A 15055-nucleotide genomic window follows, 5' to 3' on the forward strand; every position below is an offset into this window, starting at 1 on the left:
TCAGCACTGTTGTATTTGGACACAGGGTCTTGCCAAATTGCCTAGGGTGGGTTTGAAGTAGGGATCCTTCTGCCTCAGCTTTCCCGAGGGCTGGGATTACAGGTGTGTGCCACCGCAGCTGGCTCCAGCTTAATTTGTTCATTTTGAGACAGGCTCTGGCTACATTGCTGAGACTGGCCTCAAACTTTTTGATTTTCACCTCTAACTCCTAAACAGCTTGGATTAAAGGCATATGCCACTAATCCGACTTATAATATTTTAATTCCCTCAGTGAAATGATCAGGACATTTATGTGTGATCATGACAGCTGTCTACAACTGCTGCAAGTGGCATCATGTAAACAGAACTTGCTCTAAGTTACCAGAAGAACAGGTAGGAGATATACATAAAAAGAAGCTCTTGCTTATGCCCTGAGCTAAATCCCCAGCCCCTCCTGAACCTCAATTTTCTGTTATTTGTAAAAGATAGCATTTTACTGTGAAGGTAAGTGTGACAAATGCAACGATCTCATTGTGAAGGGAATGTATGAGCAGTCCTTGTCCAAACATAGTACGGCCAGTTAGTCTTCCAAAGAGTGAAATTAATAAGCTCTACTGTTTTGTTTTTGAGACCAGTATTGCTATATAGTCCAAATTGGAGTGGAACCTACCATATATTCCAGGATGGCCTCCAACTTGGGGTGCCACGTGGCAGGAGTGCCACAGCCTTCTGACCACAGGGATTACAGGCATGCGTCACCACACCCAATTGAAACTAAGAGATTTTAACAAATTGTGTTTTTAAAGCTGGGGATTTAGCCTGCCTCACAAGTGCTAGGTCATGAGTTTGATCCCTGGTACCAAAAACAAAAACAAATTATGTTTTTGTTTTTGTCTTTTTGGTTTTTATCGGTACTGGGGATCGAACTCACGACTGCCTGCTTGCAAGGCAGACGCTTATGCCACTGAACTAAACCTCCAGCCCCAACAAATTATGTTTTTAAAAGTCTATGTTTAGCTGACTGTGTTGGTACCCTACACTACATAACACCACCCAGTCTCAAAAAAAAGTGTATGTTTAGTCAAGTGTGTAGTGCATCCCAGTAATCCCAGCACTTGGGAGGCTGAGGCAAAGAATTGCAAATTCAAGCCCAGTTGAGGAAATTTAGTTAAGACCCTATCTCAAAAAACATGGGTTAGAGATGTGACTCAGTGCAGAGGACCTGGGTTCAATCCCCAGTACCACTAAAGTGGTGGTGGTGGGGGGGGGAGTATGTGTGTTCCTATCCCATAGCTTAGTCTTTGCTGGGTACAGCTTTAAATCCTCTTACGCCATATAGGTAAGCACTAGGCTTGGCATGTGACTATTCCTAGGTGGTGAACAAATGCCTCTAGGGATAGAACAAATAGAATTTACAAGTGAAGATCATGAACTGAGTGGTATATGTGCTTCTACTCCCAACTCTGAAAGCCTGAAGCAAGAGGATCCCAAATTCTATCCCAGTTTGAGCAACTTATTTTATCATCCCCAGACTAAAACTTAAAAAAAAAAAAAAGGCTGGGTATGTAGCTCAGTGTAACAGCTCTGAGTTCAGTCTCCAGTACCACGAAGTAAATAACATTTAAAAAAAATTTTTTTAAACTGCTGTAGCAAACTGTGGATCTGAGTTACTTTCTAGCACTTCAGGAGGCAAAGGGAGAACTGTGTGAGGTTGATGCCAGCTGGGGCTACAAGAATGAGTTCAAGGCCAGCCTAAACTACACAGTGAGACCTTGTCTCAAAAAAAGGAAAAGAAAGTCTATCTCTGCTGGTCTTCCAGGTCACATCCATTGTCTATTTACTTAGATTGCACTGGCTGAGCTGCTGATGAACTTCCACATTCCGGATTATGTCCTTATGGTTAATACATTGTGTCAATTTGAGCAGTTTAGAAGTGTGAGAGACTCAGCAGGGAGCCAGGGTTCTTACTTTGTAAATATCCTCATCCTGTGCAAAGGAGGGCAAGGAGATTTCCTGAGTGCTACACCCACCCTGGGTGCGGGCATGGCCTGTGTACAATATAAACCAGGAGAAAAGGCTTGTTTTCTTCCTTTTTGTTCTGGCTGCTGTCTTGAAGTGTTGCCCCAGTGCCATGCCACCCTGCCTTGGACCCAGCTGAGTATGGACTGAAACCTCCAAAAACTAAGAAATAAACTTTTTTTTCCCCTTCACATTGGGCATTAGATATTTTGGTCTCAACAAGATAAAAAGTAACCAAGACACTAGCCATGGGCAAAGAATAGATTCATTCTTTATTGTAGTTCCTTAGTTTTACAAGTGGAGAAAAGCATTTGGCTAAATTGGATAGTTCCTTTATTCTACCACTTTGGATATGATTAGAGTATCAGCTATCATTACTCCGGGAGATTACCATGGATTTACACATGCTTTGCTCTCCTCTACTAACCCTTCCTTTATGCAAGTTACAGTTGGGAAAATCCTTAATGTGTCAGTCTTTCACAAAGATGCTTCATATTTGTCGGGAGAATCTTCTGACCTTTTCATGGTTTTTGGAAAAAAAAAAAAAGTCTTCCCAGAGTGGTGGCTAACAAACAGGGTTTGGAGTTACAGTTCTTTGCTGCATGGCCACGCCCCCTTCCTGGGACTAGGATGGCTGATTACAGGGCAAGGAAGAAAGGGAAAGGGGAAAGAATGAGAGAGGAGTGGGTAGGTAAGAGAAAGGAAAAGTGTAAGTCGTGTGTCCTGGACAAGGGTGAAAGGTATGAGGGCGGCCAGGCTACAAGGCTCCGGGCACAAAGAAACAAGCAGCAGTGCTAGTATCTCTCCATTTCCCTCTTGCTGCCACCACCCCTGTGGAGGTGGAGCCCTCTGTTTTACAGATGGCCTCCCTGGTGTTTTACAGATGGCCTCCCTGGTTTAGGCCGTGACTGCTTGAAGCCCACAGGTGGCATCAGAGCCTGATCTAATGTACTTGTGTTTTTACGGCGTTAGGGATTGAACCCAGGCCTTTTATTTTTTATTCGAAGTCAGAATCTCAGTTGCTTAGGATGAGTTTGATGTTGCAGGCCTGCCTCGGCCTCCTAAAGTGTGGAGATTATAAGCATGTGCTACCATGCTGGCCAGACCTTGATTTTAAATCCAGCTCTTTTATTTACAGTACAATGTAGGAAACCTTTTGGCAACTTTTTTTATTTTTTTGTCAACATTTTTGATTGAGGCCTGATGCATATGGGGAAGATTTTGGTACCAACAAAACAAAATAAGCAACGGGTAGATATGCCGACGGGGAAGAAAAAGTCCCAGTTCATGGAGCTCCTTTCTACTATCTCTCCTGGTCCTAACCTTTGCAGGGACTCTGGAACTTCCCTGCTTCTCCACTTTCCAAGCCTGGAAATGTAACTCCATCGTGTTAATAGGCATATCAGCTTGCCCAAAGTAAACTGATGTGATCCCCCAACCAACCTCAAAGGTGCACTACACCCTTAAAGCTGCGCAGCTAAAACCTCTGGTTCTTCTTTCATAATATACAGCCACCCTATTCACAAGATTTAGAGTAAAACCACCTCACCATCTGCACTGCTCTCAGCTGCCACATGCTCATCTTGGAGTCCCCCTATCCACACTGAGGTGATTCTGCCTCAGGGCCTTTGCACTCCCAGCCCCTCTGCCTCCACAGCTCTTTCCCCAGGTAGGAGTGTGGTGAACATTTTCCTTCACTGGACTATGGCTCGCCTGTTGTCCTGAAAACTTCCTCTGACCACCTTTACTTTGAACTGCAACCCTTTCCTTCTCCAATCTTAATTTCTCTCGGCAGCACCATCCTTACAGAGCACAGTGGGCACAGTGCGCTCTTCTAGATCACTGTCCTTAAAGCGAAATTCCAAGTCCAAAGTGTTTTTCTGGTCAGATTTCATTGCTGTTTCCTCAGTGGCTCCAGAGGTTTCAAGCGCAAAGTCGGAGCTTAATAAATCCTGTGAGATGAACAGGCGCAGTCAGCCTCTTTCGTTGAAATCTTTTAGAAATCAAATCAGTCTCCTCCAACCGGCCCCAGCGGAGCGCGGCTACCGCCGCCGGCCGACTCAGCTGGCCCCGCCGCTCCCCGGCCTGCACCCTGCTCTGGCAGCTGCTGTCCGCAGCAGCCGGAACGTTTCTGCCAGGCTGCAGCGCTCTGCGGAAGAGCTTCAGCGGCGCGCTTCTAGGCGGGCGGCGCTTCCGGCGGAGAGTCGTTCGCGTCGGGCCGGTGAGTCCGCACGTGCAGCTGGGGTGTGCCCTGGCCCGGCGGGCGGGAGGTTGGGCGAGACGCCTGGGAGGCTGTCGGGCGGAGGACCGGCCGACTTGGCCTGGCTGGCCCAGTAGGGAAGTACTGTGGCAGGGAGCGCGGAAGGTGGCGAAGGACGCGCAGGGCCGCGGACGCGGACGTGGTTCCGCCTGGGGCCCAGCGCGAGGACTGGAATGGTGGTCGGGGTGCGAGCCCTCTTCTGGGCTGGTTCTGTGGCAGCGGTTGAGTTGCCCACCTCGGAGCCCTGAGTTCGCACTTGGCGGGCAGGCCCAGTGCTAACTTGCCTCTTTTATCAGCGAATGCCTTCCCGAGGGCGGTGCTGGGTGCCGCTCACGTTGCTTTGCAGATACCATTTCAATCTCGTCCAACAAAATAACTGAACACTACGTGTCCTTTTTTTTTTTTTTTTTGATGTGCAGGATAAATACTGAAAATAGGACAGTGTTTAGTCACTGTGTACTATGCTACCATGTGCGGAATAGCACAAATGTTAAACTTACTGTCATTTCTAGTTTTTCAGGTTGTTACAGCAGATCACCAAATTCCTGAAAGAAATTAATTTCTTACAGTGTGTGGTTTGTTAATTCAGTGGAAAATGTTCGGAATTTTAGCTAATAACATCTGATTATAAGGTGTCACAAAAAAGTGATACCTTAGCAGTAGTCTCCAACTTATCAGTGGATTTTAATTTCACAAGTGCCTTTATAGGTCGCCTCTAATTTTAAAGTATTTTCTATAAAAGCATGATACAAATGGAGGGTAAAACATTGGTTATGTTCCTTATCTATATTTACAGAGTCTGCTAAAAATATGTGTACACATGTAAGGAAGAGAAAAAGTTGTAAGTTAGCTGTGGTGGTGCACACATCTTAATCCCAGCGTTCTGGAGGCTGAAGCAGGAGGATCATTGCAAGTTGGAGACCAACCTGGGGTACAAAGGGAGCTGGAGACTAGCCTGAACTGCATAGTGAGACCTTGTCTCAAAAAGACAAAAGGCCAAACAACAACAAAAAGAACCCTTGGTGAGATTCAAGCTAGCTTTGGAAACACTTTGTAGCCCAGGCTGGTCTCAGATTTGCAACAATCTGCCTACTTAAACTTCCTGACTGCTGGGATTACAGAAGTGTGCCAGCAGCTCTAAGAGGCAGATTCTTTAAAAAAAAAAAAAAAATTGTTCCAAAAGCTGCACCTGGTGCCAACTACCTATGGCCCCAGCTGCTTTGGAGGCTGAGGCAGAACTATTTGATGGCAGGAGTTTGAGACCAGCTTGGGAAACATAGCAGGACCTTTTATGAAAAATAAAGCAAAACAAAACAAGTCTACAAAAAAAACCCCACTTGGTTGAATATTTTATTGATAGTTAATTTATTGAGGCATCATAAGATTAATACGTTACCTACAATTACAACAAGTACTCAAAGTGGTGCTTATTAGTTTCCTGACATTTATTAGTATATTGAACTGCTGCATGGGTCACCTTGGTCGCTAAGACTGCTGCTCATGCATTTTCAATTTCTTCTCTAACGGCCAGCAGTGTAGTGTCCTGCGATACAGGACATCATTTAGGGTCCTCCACAGATAAAGTATTAAAACACTGATACAAGTTTTTCTAAAATGTGTGTACCTTTTTTGGGCAGATTTTCTCTGTATATATTTATTTCAAGGCTAAGCATTACCGAGCAGGTAGAGGAAGATCTTATTGATATACAATTACCTTAGGTAGGCAGACGGGCACTTAGAGAAAATCTTTTATTCTTGGTGAATTGATAAGTCTTCCTGGGCAATTAGGAAAGATTCTGGAGGAGCAGGGATAACACCCTTATATGTGAGAGTCATAGTTACTGAGACACAGGCGAAGAAGGATGAGTCCAGGTGGGGATGTATTCCCTCAATTTAGGATCAGCCACTCCTCCAGCTCAGGGCTGGAGACAGCCATCAACATAGGTCAGTGCCAAAAGCCAAGTGTAGTAGTGCACCCCTGGAGTCCAACCACTGGGGGGGACTGAGGCAGGAGGATTGCCACAAGTTTGAGGCCAGCCTGGAGTACATGGTGAATTCAAACCCAGCCTGAACTATGTAGTGAGACTGTTTCAACACACATGCAAACATTGGTCAGTCACATTATTTTCCTTAACAACTTCATATTTTTGGCAAATTTCTGTAAACTTATCCTTGAATTCTGAAACCACACTTAGTCCTTGGTCAACTTCCTGTTGACATTCTTGAAATGAAAATCTAGTCAGTATAGACTGTGTCAAATATACTAAATATATTTGTCATACTGAACAGTTTCAGTACATTCTCCATTTACAATTGTATGGAATTTAAAGGGTAAGGAAGATTTTGCCAAGGGATAGGTGTTTTCTTCTGTTTTTTCTCCTTAGTCAAAGGCCCCTAGGCTGCAATACAACTCTGGAATCTAACCTCATATAGTGAGAGTACAGTGGTCAGGCACTCCTCCTTATTGCCATGTTATCTAGCAAGTAGAGGCCTAAGAAGGCAGAGTAGGGTGTGGAAAACAGTTCATCCTGACTAAAAAGTTATCTTTATCCATGCCAGGGACAGGGTATATGACTCATCTTGGGTTGGGCCAGGAGACACCACTGAGGAGGGTGGAGGTTGGGTGTGCTAGAGATGTGTATTACTTGGTTATGGTTCATGGGTTCTTTCTATCACCAACTTTGGTGTTTTTGTTGTTTGGTTTCTTGGTTTTGTTTGTTTTTTATGTAGTTCAGGCTGAATTTGGACTCTTTATGTAGCCCAGATTGACCTCAAACTTGTGGTAATCTTCCTGCCTCAGCCCCTGGGATTACAGGTATACACCACCACACTTGGCTATTTATTTTTATTCTTTTGACTTATGATATTTAAGCATTTAGCTATTTATAAATGATGTTTCATTCTTAAAAACTTGATAATAAAATTCAAACCTACAGCCAGGTGAGGTGGCACACATCTGTAATCCCAGCACTTGGGAGGCCAAGGCAGGAGGATCAGCATGAATTTAAGGTCAGCCTGGGCTACATAATAGGACCCTGCCTCAAAACAAAATATTCCAACCTGCACAAAGGTGGAGAGAGAACGTAATGAATCATCAGATACTTACCAATTGTGGTAAATGTCACTTATGGATAATATTTCAGCTAACACCTGTATTGACTCCCATAAATCTATGTTCTTATTTTGTGATGTCCATAAAGCATTTTTATTCTTTCACAAATTGTAAAAGGGTGTTTATTTGTATTGGAATCCTGTTTGTTCATAAATATTCATATTTGGATATTTTCACTAATAACAATTTGTTTTTTCTCTTTTTTTGGTGCTGAGGATCAAATTCATGACCTTGCTGGGTGTGGTGGCACACTCCTGTAATCCTAGCACTCAGGAGACTGAGGGAGGTGAATTGTTAAAAGTTCAAGACCAGGCTGGACTACAAAGTGAGCCCGAAGACAGCCTGAACCAAATAGTGAGACCCTGTCTCAAAAAAAGACAAGACAGAAAAACAAAACAAAAAACTCATGACCTCGTACTTGCCCAAGCAAAGGCTGTGCCACTGAGCTATATCTTTGGGCCTAACAAAAATGATTGAGTAAAGTACAAAGAATAAGATGTACTTACATTTGGGGCTGGGGATTTAGCTCAGCGGCATATGCACCTGCCTTGCAAGTGTGTGGTTGTGAGTTCGATCCCTGGTACCAATAAAAAAGAAAAAGACCAAAAAAAAAGATGTACTTACATTCCTATTTTTCTTCTTCTGGTTCGAGGGGTTAAATCCAGGGCCTTTTGCATGTTAGGCAATTGCTTTTGAGCTATAGCCACAGCTCTTCTTTTGAATTTTATTTTGAGACAGTTTTGCTTAATTGCCCACCCTGGCCTTGAGCTTGAAAGCCTTCTACCTCATCCTCCAGAGTAGTTTGTAATACAGTATGCATTGCCATACCCATCAGTGGTTTTTTTGGTTGGTTGGTTGGTTGGTTTTGGTATTGGGGGTTGAACTCATGACCTTGCAGCTGCCAGGCAGGCACTTATGCCACTGAGCTATATCCCCAGTCCATTTTTGGGTTTTTGAGACATGCTCTGTCTTTGTAGTTCAGGCTGGCCTTGAGCTCACTGCAGTCCTCCTGTCTCAGACTCCTGAGTGCTGGGTTTACAGGTATGTGCCATCATGCTTGCCCCCCGCCATTTAACTTTTAAGTAAGTGGATGCATTTTGTACAGACATGTTTAGAACATTCATAGTCTTATGGCTTTTACAGAGTACTGAATAATACACACTTTTTAAAATATGGATGAAGAACCTGAAAGAACTAAGCGATGGGAAGGAGGCTATGAGAGAACTTGGTAAGTATGGCATTAAGGCCTCTTTTTTCTTGTAGATATTATCTTTTTGCTTACATCTTTATTGAAATTACTTTATATGTGTTAAAAATCACCCACTTCCAGTGTGTAGTTCAGTGATTGTTTTTAGAAAATTCACTATCATAAGCCCGAAAATTTCCTATCATAAGCCATTGTCTTTTTGAGACAGGGTTTCCCTATGCAGTTCGCTGACCTTGAGCTCGCTTTGTAGCCCAGGCTGATCTCGAGCTCACAGTCCTGCCTCAGCCTCCTGAGACCTGGGATTACAGGCATGTGGCACCATAAATCAGTCCTTTTTTCCTCCTATAAACTAGTTTTAAGAACACTTTAACTACTCCAATGACTACTTAATTAATGGCTACTTACATTTAATTCCATTTTCACTGCCTGTAGACACCCACTAATTTATGTTGTTTATTATAGATTTTCCCTTTGTATTTCCCATAATCATATAATATGTGGTGCGTTGGGCTGGGGATTTGGCTCAGCAGCCTAAGTGCCTGTCTGGCAAGCGCTAGGTCATGAGTTCGATCTCTGGTACCAAAACAAAAGTGGTGTGTTGTATCTGGCATTCACTTAATATACTGCTTCAAGGCTCTTCTATGTTGTAGAGTATGTTAGTGCTTTGTTTCTTTTTTTCCCTTTTCTTTGAGGTGGGATCTTACTGTGTTATCAGGCTGATCTTGAGCTCACAGTCTTTCTGCCGCAGTCTCTTAAGTAGCTGAATTGGTTCCCTGCGAGATGACGGGGATGAGTACTGGGGATTATACCTGGGGATGCTTTACCATTGAGCTATATTCACTGCACTTTTCATTTATTTATTTTGAGTTAACGTATAGGTTGCTCAGGCTGGCCTTGAACTTCTGATCCTCCTGCATCAGCCTCCCAAGTAGCTGGCATTATAGGCATGTGCCACCATACCAAGCTTGGTTTTTTTTTTTCTTTTTTCTGGTACTGGGGATCGAACTCACGACCACGTGCTTGCAAGACAGGTGCTTATGCCGCTGAGCTAAATCCCCAGCCCCCCAAGCTTGTTTTTTTAAACTTCCAAATAGTATTCTATTATATTGTTAAGACATATTTTTGTTTTATCAGTTCAGCAGCTGATGGACATTTAGGTTGTTTACAGTTTTCACAATTACATAGAATCATACTGTGAACACACATGTACAAGTATCTATCCACCTCTTTAATTTTTGGGTTATTTTTAGCTTATATTTTAAACCATTATTACTTACAGGGAAATTCTTAAAGAAGATGAATCTGGCTCACTTAAAGCTACCATAGAAGACATTCTTTTCAAGGCAAAAAGAAAAAGGCCGGTAAATTCTTCCTGAGTTTGTCATGAAAGGAAATTGTGTCCCTGAACCTTTTGGCCCACCTGTGACTATCTTAGAACTTCATTTCCTTTTGTGTTTCAGAGAAAATGACTGGTAGTTGTCTGAATAGGCAGAAAGAACTGGTACTATCATACCTTACCTCAGTAGGGAAATGGGTTTCAGGAATTATCTACAATCTCTATAATTATGTGTATTCCAAAAGTTAATAATTGACTTCACTAAAAAAATGCATATTATTTAGCAAGCTGTATTGACTTTTTGAATAACATATAATATTCCATTAAAATGCTTGTATAATTTTAACAGAGTATTTGAACACCATGGACAAGTTCGCCTTGGAATGGTACGTTATCTTTTTTCTTTTACTGGTACAGAACTAGTTTGGATTACAGAAACATTCTGGCTCTTACAGAATGAACAATAATAAAGCAACAAACTTTTTAAAAGAATATATTAAAAGCTATGTTCAGAACACGTGACTATTGAATGCAGTTTTACTTCTTGGTGAAAGATGTGACCGGAGATTATTCCCTTCCTTTTTGGTAGATGCGCCACCTTTATGTGGTGATAGACGGACTGCGGACAATGGAGGACCAAGATTTAAAGCCTAATAGACTGACATGTACATTAAAGGTACAGAAAGATCACTTAAAGTCATTTACATGTGTCCCAAATGCAGGAGGGACAGTGGATTCTGGAAAAAAGTGCAGGAAATTTTTTTCTAGTTGATATAAGTGACAGCTAAGAGATATGCTACAAGGAAATAGTACAAGGAAATAATAAGCCTTACCTGCTAACTATGTAAGTCTGATTTCCGCCTTTCTGTCCCAAGTCAGGGTCTTGTTTTGTCACTTGTCCCTTTCCTTCACTGAATCTTCATTCTCCGTTCACTTCCTTGAATCTGTCTTCTCAGCTTACAGACATATCCACAGTCGTCCTAACTCATGAAGCCCCGTCCCCCATCTTCCTGTTCTCCCTTCCCTGTCCTCAGTGGGTCTTTCCTTCTTTCAATTATTTTTGTTTTGTTTTTCTTTTTGAGTTGGGACCTTGGCTGGCATTGAACTTCTAGCCACATAAGAGGGCCCCCTGCCTCAAATTTTTTGTTTTTGTTTTTTTGTTCTTTTTTGTACGGAGAATCAAATTTAGGACCTCGTATTTATCAGGCAGCTGCTGCACCACACTAAGCTAAATCCCCAGCCCTTTTCCTTTCTTCTTCTACTTTTTTTTTTTTTTTTTTTTTTTGGTACTGGGAATTGGACTCATGACCTTGCACTTGCCACACACAGCTGCTGTGCTGCTGAACTATATCCCCAGCCCCTGCCTCAATTTGCTAAGCCGCTGGAATTGTAAGGTGCTTGCCATTGTGCTTACTTCTAATTCATTCAAGTTGGGCATGGTGGGAAACGCCTATAATCCCAGCTGGAGGCTGAAGCAGGAGGATTACAAGTTTGAGCCCAGCCTGGACAACTCAGTGATTTAGCAAGACCCTGTCTCAAAATAAATAAAAAGGGTATGGGATATAGCTTGATACCAAGGCCTTGGATTCAGTCTTCAATACCATAAAGCAAAATCAAATCTAAAAAAATCTGGGTCATTATTGTTTTATCACCTACTATTTCAAATATAGTTTTTAGTATTTAATATTCTTGCAACTAAACATTTTCTTGAAAATCTGTAAGTTTAAATATCTTATGGGAGTTTGAAGGAACGAAGTCTTCCTGTGTGTTTTAGGTGAAATAACTTAATAATGACATTTGGCCTGGGATTGTAGCTTAATGGTAGGTGCTTCCCTAGCTTGTGCAGAGCCCTGGGTTCCATCCCTAGCAGCACAAAAAGAAAAAGAAAACAGAATATCAGAAGGGATCCTTGATAAACAGGTTTATCAAAGCATAATTGTATGTTTGGTTGTTTTTTGCCCTTGTGTAATACTTCTTTTTGTTCTCTTTAAACAGTTGTTGGAGTACTTTGTAGAAGAGTATTTTGATCAAAATCCTATCAGTCAAGTATGTAGATAAATGATAGAATTCCGACTTGCATAACTATTTTGCTACCAAATATACTGTAATTTGTTTTTTAAAAAATAGGATATACATTGTATCATTTGCTAAGTGATCTAGATTATATATTCTTTTTGGATACATTTAGCAAAAAGCAAAATAACTAAAAGTTTAATTGTAGGTGGTAAACTCAGCTAAATTTATTTGTTCAAAATACCATGAGGAAAAGTTTCTCATGTGTTGCTTATTTCTTTTGTAGGCATACTAATTTATTTTTTTACAATTTTTTTTTTTTTGTCTTTTTCGTTTTTTATTGGTACCAGGGATCGAACTCACGATCACACACTTGCAAGGCAGGTGCTTATGCCGCTGAGCTAAATCCCCAGCCCAATTTATTTTACATAAATTTTATCAAGAGGAAGTAATTTGTCATATGAAATTAATGATCTTTTTTTGTTTTGTTTTGAGATTGGCATAATTAATTGTAACTAAGAGTAAAAGAGCTGAAAAACTGACTGAACTCTCAGGTATGCGTTATATTACCTTTCCAGGACACAGGCACTTTGTCTTAATTACCCAGACGTGTAACCCTGTTCTTATGGGTGTTTCGTGAGTAAAATGACACCTTCCTGTATGCCTTTTAGGTGAAATAACTTAATAATGCCTGTTTTCCCATTAAACTCTTGGAATCTAAGATTAACTGTTTTAAACTGAGTTCTGCACAGTGGTGAATAGTATTACTGTGAATGTGAATCTGTTTCTTTAAGATATGTACAGTCTTTAATATTTTCTGAAAATATTAAAATAATCTTATTGAAACCATTCATAAAATCCACTTAATCTTCAACTTGAGTTTTCAAAAAGTTAAACATTGAATTTAAAGAGCACATGTATAAAAACTGAATTATAGCTTTTTTTTTTTTTTTTTTGGTACTGGGGATTGAACTCAGAACCTTGCACCTCCCAGGCAGGCACCTTGCCACTGACCTAAATCCCTGGCCTGAATTATAGCTGTTGTTCACTGAGTCCACTTTTCTATTCATATAACATGAATTTTACCTCACATAACTGAATTTTACCTCATAAAAAATAATAATGGCCGTTTTTATTTTCTTACCTATATGTGCTGCTACAAACTGACATCATTTAATTCCATTTTACTTTTTGTAAAATAGCTCTACCTTAAATCAATTTCTCCATCTTTGTAATGCATAAGTGAAGTGACACACTGTGCTTATGAATAATTTTTCACTATGACTGTAAGGAATAAGAGGTTTATTTATATGGATTGATCCAAGAAACTCAGTTGCAAGAAAATATAACAGTTTCGGTTGGAAGTGTGGCTCTGGAAGGCCCCAGTTTGGTTTGGTCTCTAGCACTAGAGGTGGGGCCATAACTAGCTTTCTGCAGCTCACAACGACCTACCTCTGTGCCCTCTGTGTTCTGTGCTGACACATGTGGTAGTTGTTTCTAAGCATCAGGCCTTGTCTGGCTTCAGCCTTTGGTCAGGTTCCTGTGAGATGAAAAGGTCTCTGACAGCAGCCTTATGCCTGCATGGCCCTTGTCCAGCTACACCCAGGTGCAGAGAGACTTTGGTTTCACCATCTGCCTACCCATGAGCTACCAGCACCACAGGACAGTGAGGAGTTTGGCCACCATCTGGGGTTGTATTCCTGTGCCCCAAGCAGAATGGAGGCAGGATGGCCGCAGGCTCAGCACAGCATGGGCCAAACAGGATGGTTACATGATGGTGGCAGGAGCTGCTCCCTCCTGTCTTGACTTTTCCACCCCAGATGTAGAGGAATTTTGTGTGCCACTGAGGTCACATGTATGAAGATTAAAAATCCTCTGGAGCCAGACACGGTGGGCATGTCTATAATCGTAGCTGCTTGGGAGGCTTAGGCAGGAGGATCTTGAGATCAAGACCAGCTTGGATTGCACAGAAAGGTCAAGACTATATAGTGAGACGGTGAGACCTCGACACAAAATTGGCTCGTTTTTTTTTTTTTTTTTTTTTTTTTTTTACAAATTAAGCATAGAAAAATTTATTGGGAAAATGGGTGGGGGGAATAGAAACAAGCAGGGTCCCAAATGGGTTGCCCAACATGTTCATATTGTATGTGTAGTAGTTTTTAATGGCATTTTATAAAAGCAAATTGTTCCATTTAATTTAAGGAAACACATAACATCTTTGAAGAAAGCTATTGATATGACCTGTCATGGAGAACCATCTCTTTATAATTCCTTAAGCATGGCCATGCAGACTCTAAAGTTAGTATTTTACATTTCTTACTGAAAGTTGGTTTAGAAGTTTTTAATGAATTAATTGAAATGAGACTATGTTAACCGAAGTCTCCATAAAGCCAGTTATAACAAAGTGGGTAAGTAGGAGAACTAGCTATGTGTGGCAACGCGCATGTATACTTCCAGCACCCTGAGAGGCTGTGGCAGGAGGATTGCAAATTTGAGCCCAGGCTGGGCAGCTTAGCAAGATCCTGTCTCACAGAAAGAGAGTGGGAGGTGGGCTGAGGATATAGCTCAGTGTGAAGGGCCTGGGCTCATTTCTCAGTACAGGGCTGCCAAAGGTTTAGGGATCACAAGTGGCATGTAGTGTAGTATAATGAGTTGATTGTATTTCACTGACATTTATTAACCTGTTTGACAGTATATATATAAATTAATAGTACACGGTTCCTGCAAGTCCAGCTGTGTGGGTTGTAGCAAACCCCAAAGAAAACTTTTACTTTTGAGATAGATAAGTACATAACAAAAATCATAAAAGCAAGCTCTTCAGTGGTATCTACAAATGTTAGTGGGGAGGATAATAATGAAACATATAATTAACTGGTAAACTTGCTCCAAAAATGACAGAAATCCCTTTCTAGCATAGAAAGAGCTCACACAGCTTCACCCCTCTTTGGGTGGTCATTTAATTGTTACTGTTGTTAAACCATATGTGCATACCTTAAAGCTGACCCTACTGTATAGTCCTGTTTCTCACTGTACACGTTCGACTTCATATGAAAGAAGCCTATTGGACTATAAGCTTCATAATGTCAGGGCTCAGTCAGTATCATTTATCATTCTTTCCCTAGAATTTGA

The 15055-nt window shown here is 41.4% G+C and overlaps 1 long non-coding RNA gene across 1 annotated transcript; it reads left to right on the forward strand.

The window, feature by feature from the left end:
• Positions 1-3847: 3847 nt before the first annotated feature.
• Positions 3848-10906, forward strand: LOC100723050 (uncharacterized). Its single transcript, XR_002789479.2, has 5 exons — positions 3848-8411; positions 8514-8598; positions 9857-9938; positions 10263-10299; positions 10503-10906. It is a non-coding gene; the product is annotated as an uncharacterized LOC100723050 (long non-coding RNA).
• Positions 10907-15055: the final 4149 nt, after the last annotated feature.

This window comes from Cavia porcellus, unplaced genomic scaffold, assembly GCF_034190915.1.
Source record: "Cavia porcellus strain 051 isolate PalLab524CR breed Dunkin Hartley unplaced genomic scaffold, mCavPor4.1 scaffold_11, whole genome shotgun sequence".
Lineage (NCBI taxonomy): Eukaryota > Metazoa > Chordata > Mammalia > Rodentia > Caviidae > Cavia > Cavia porcellus.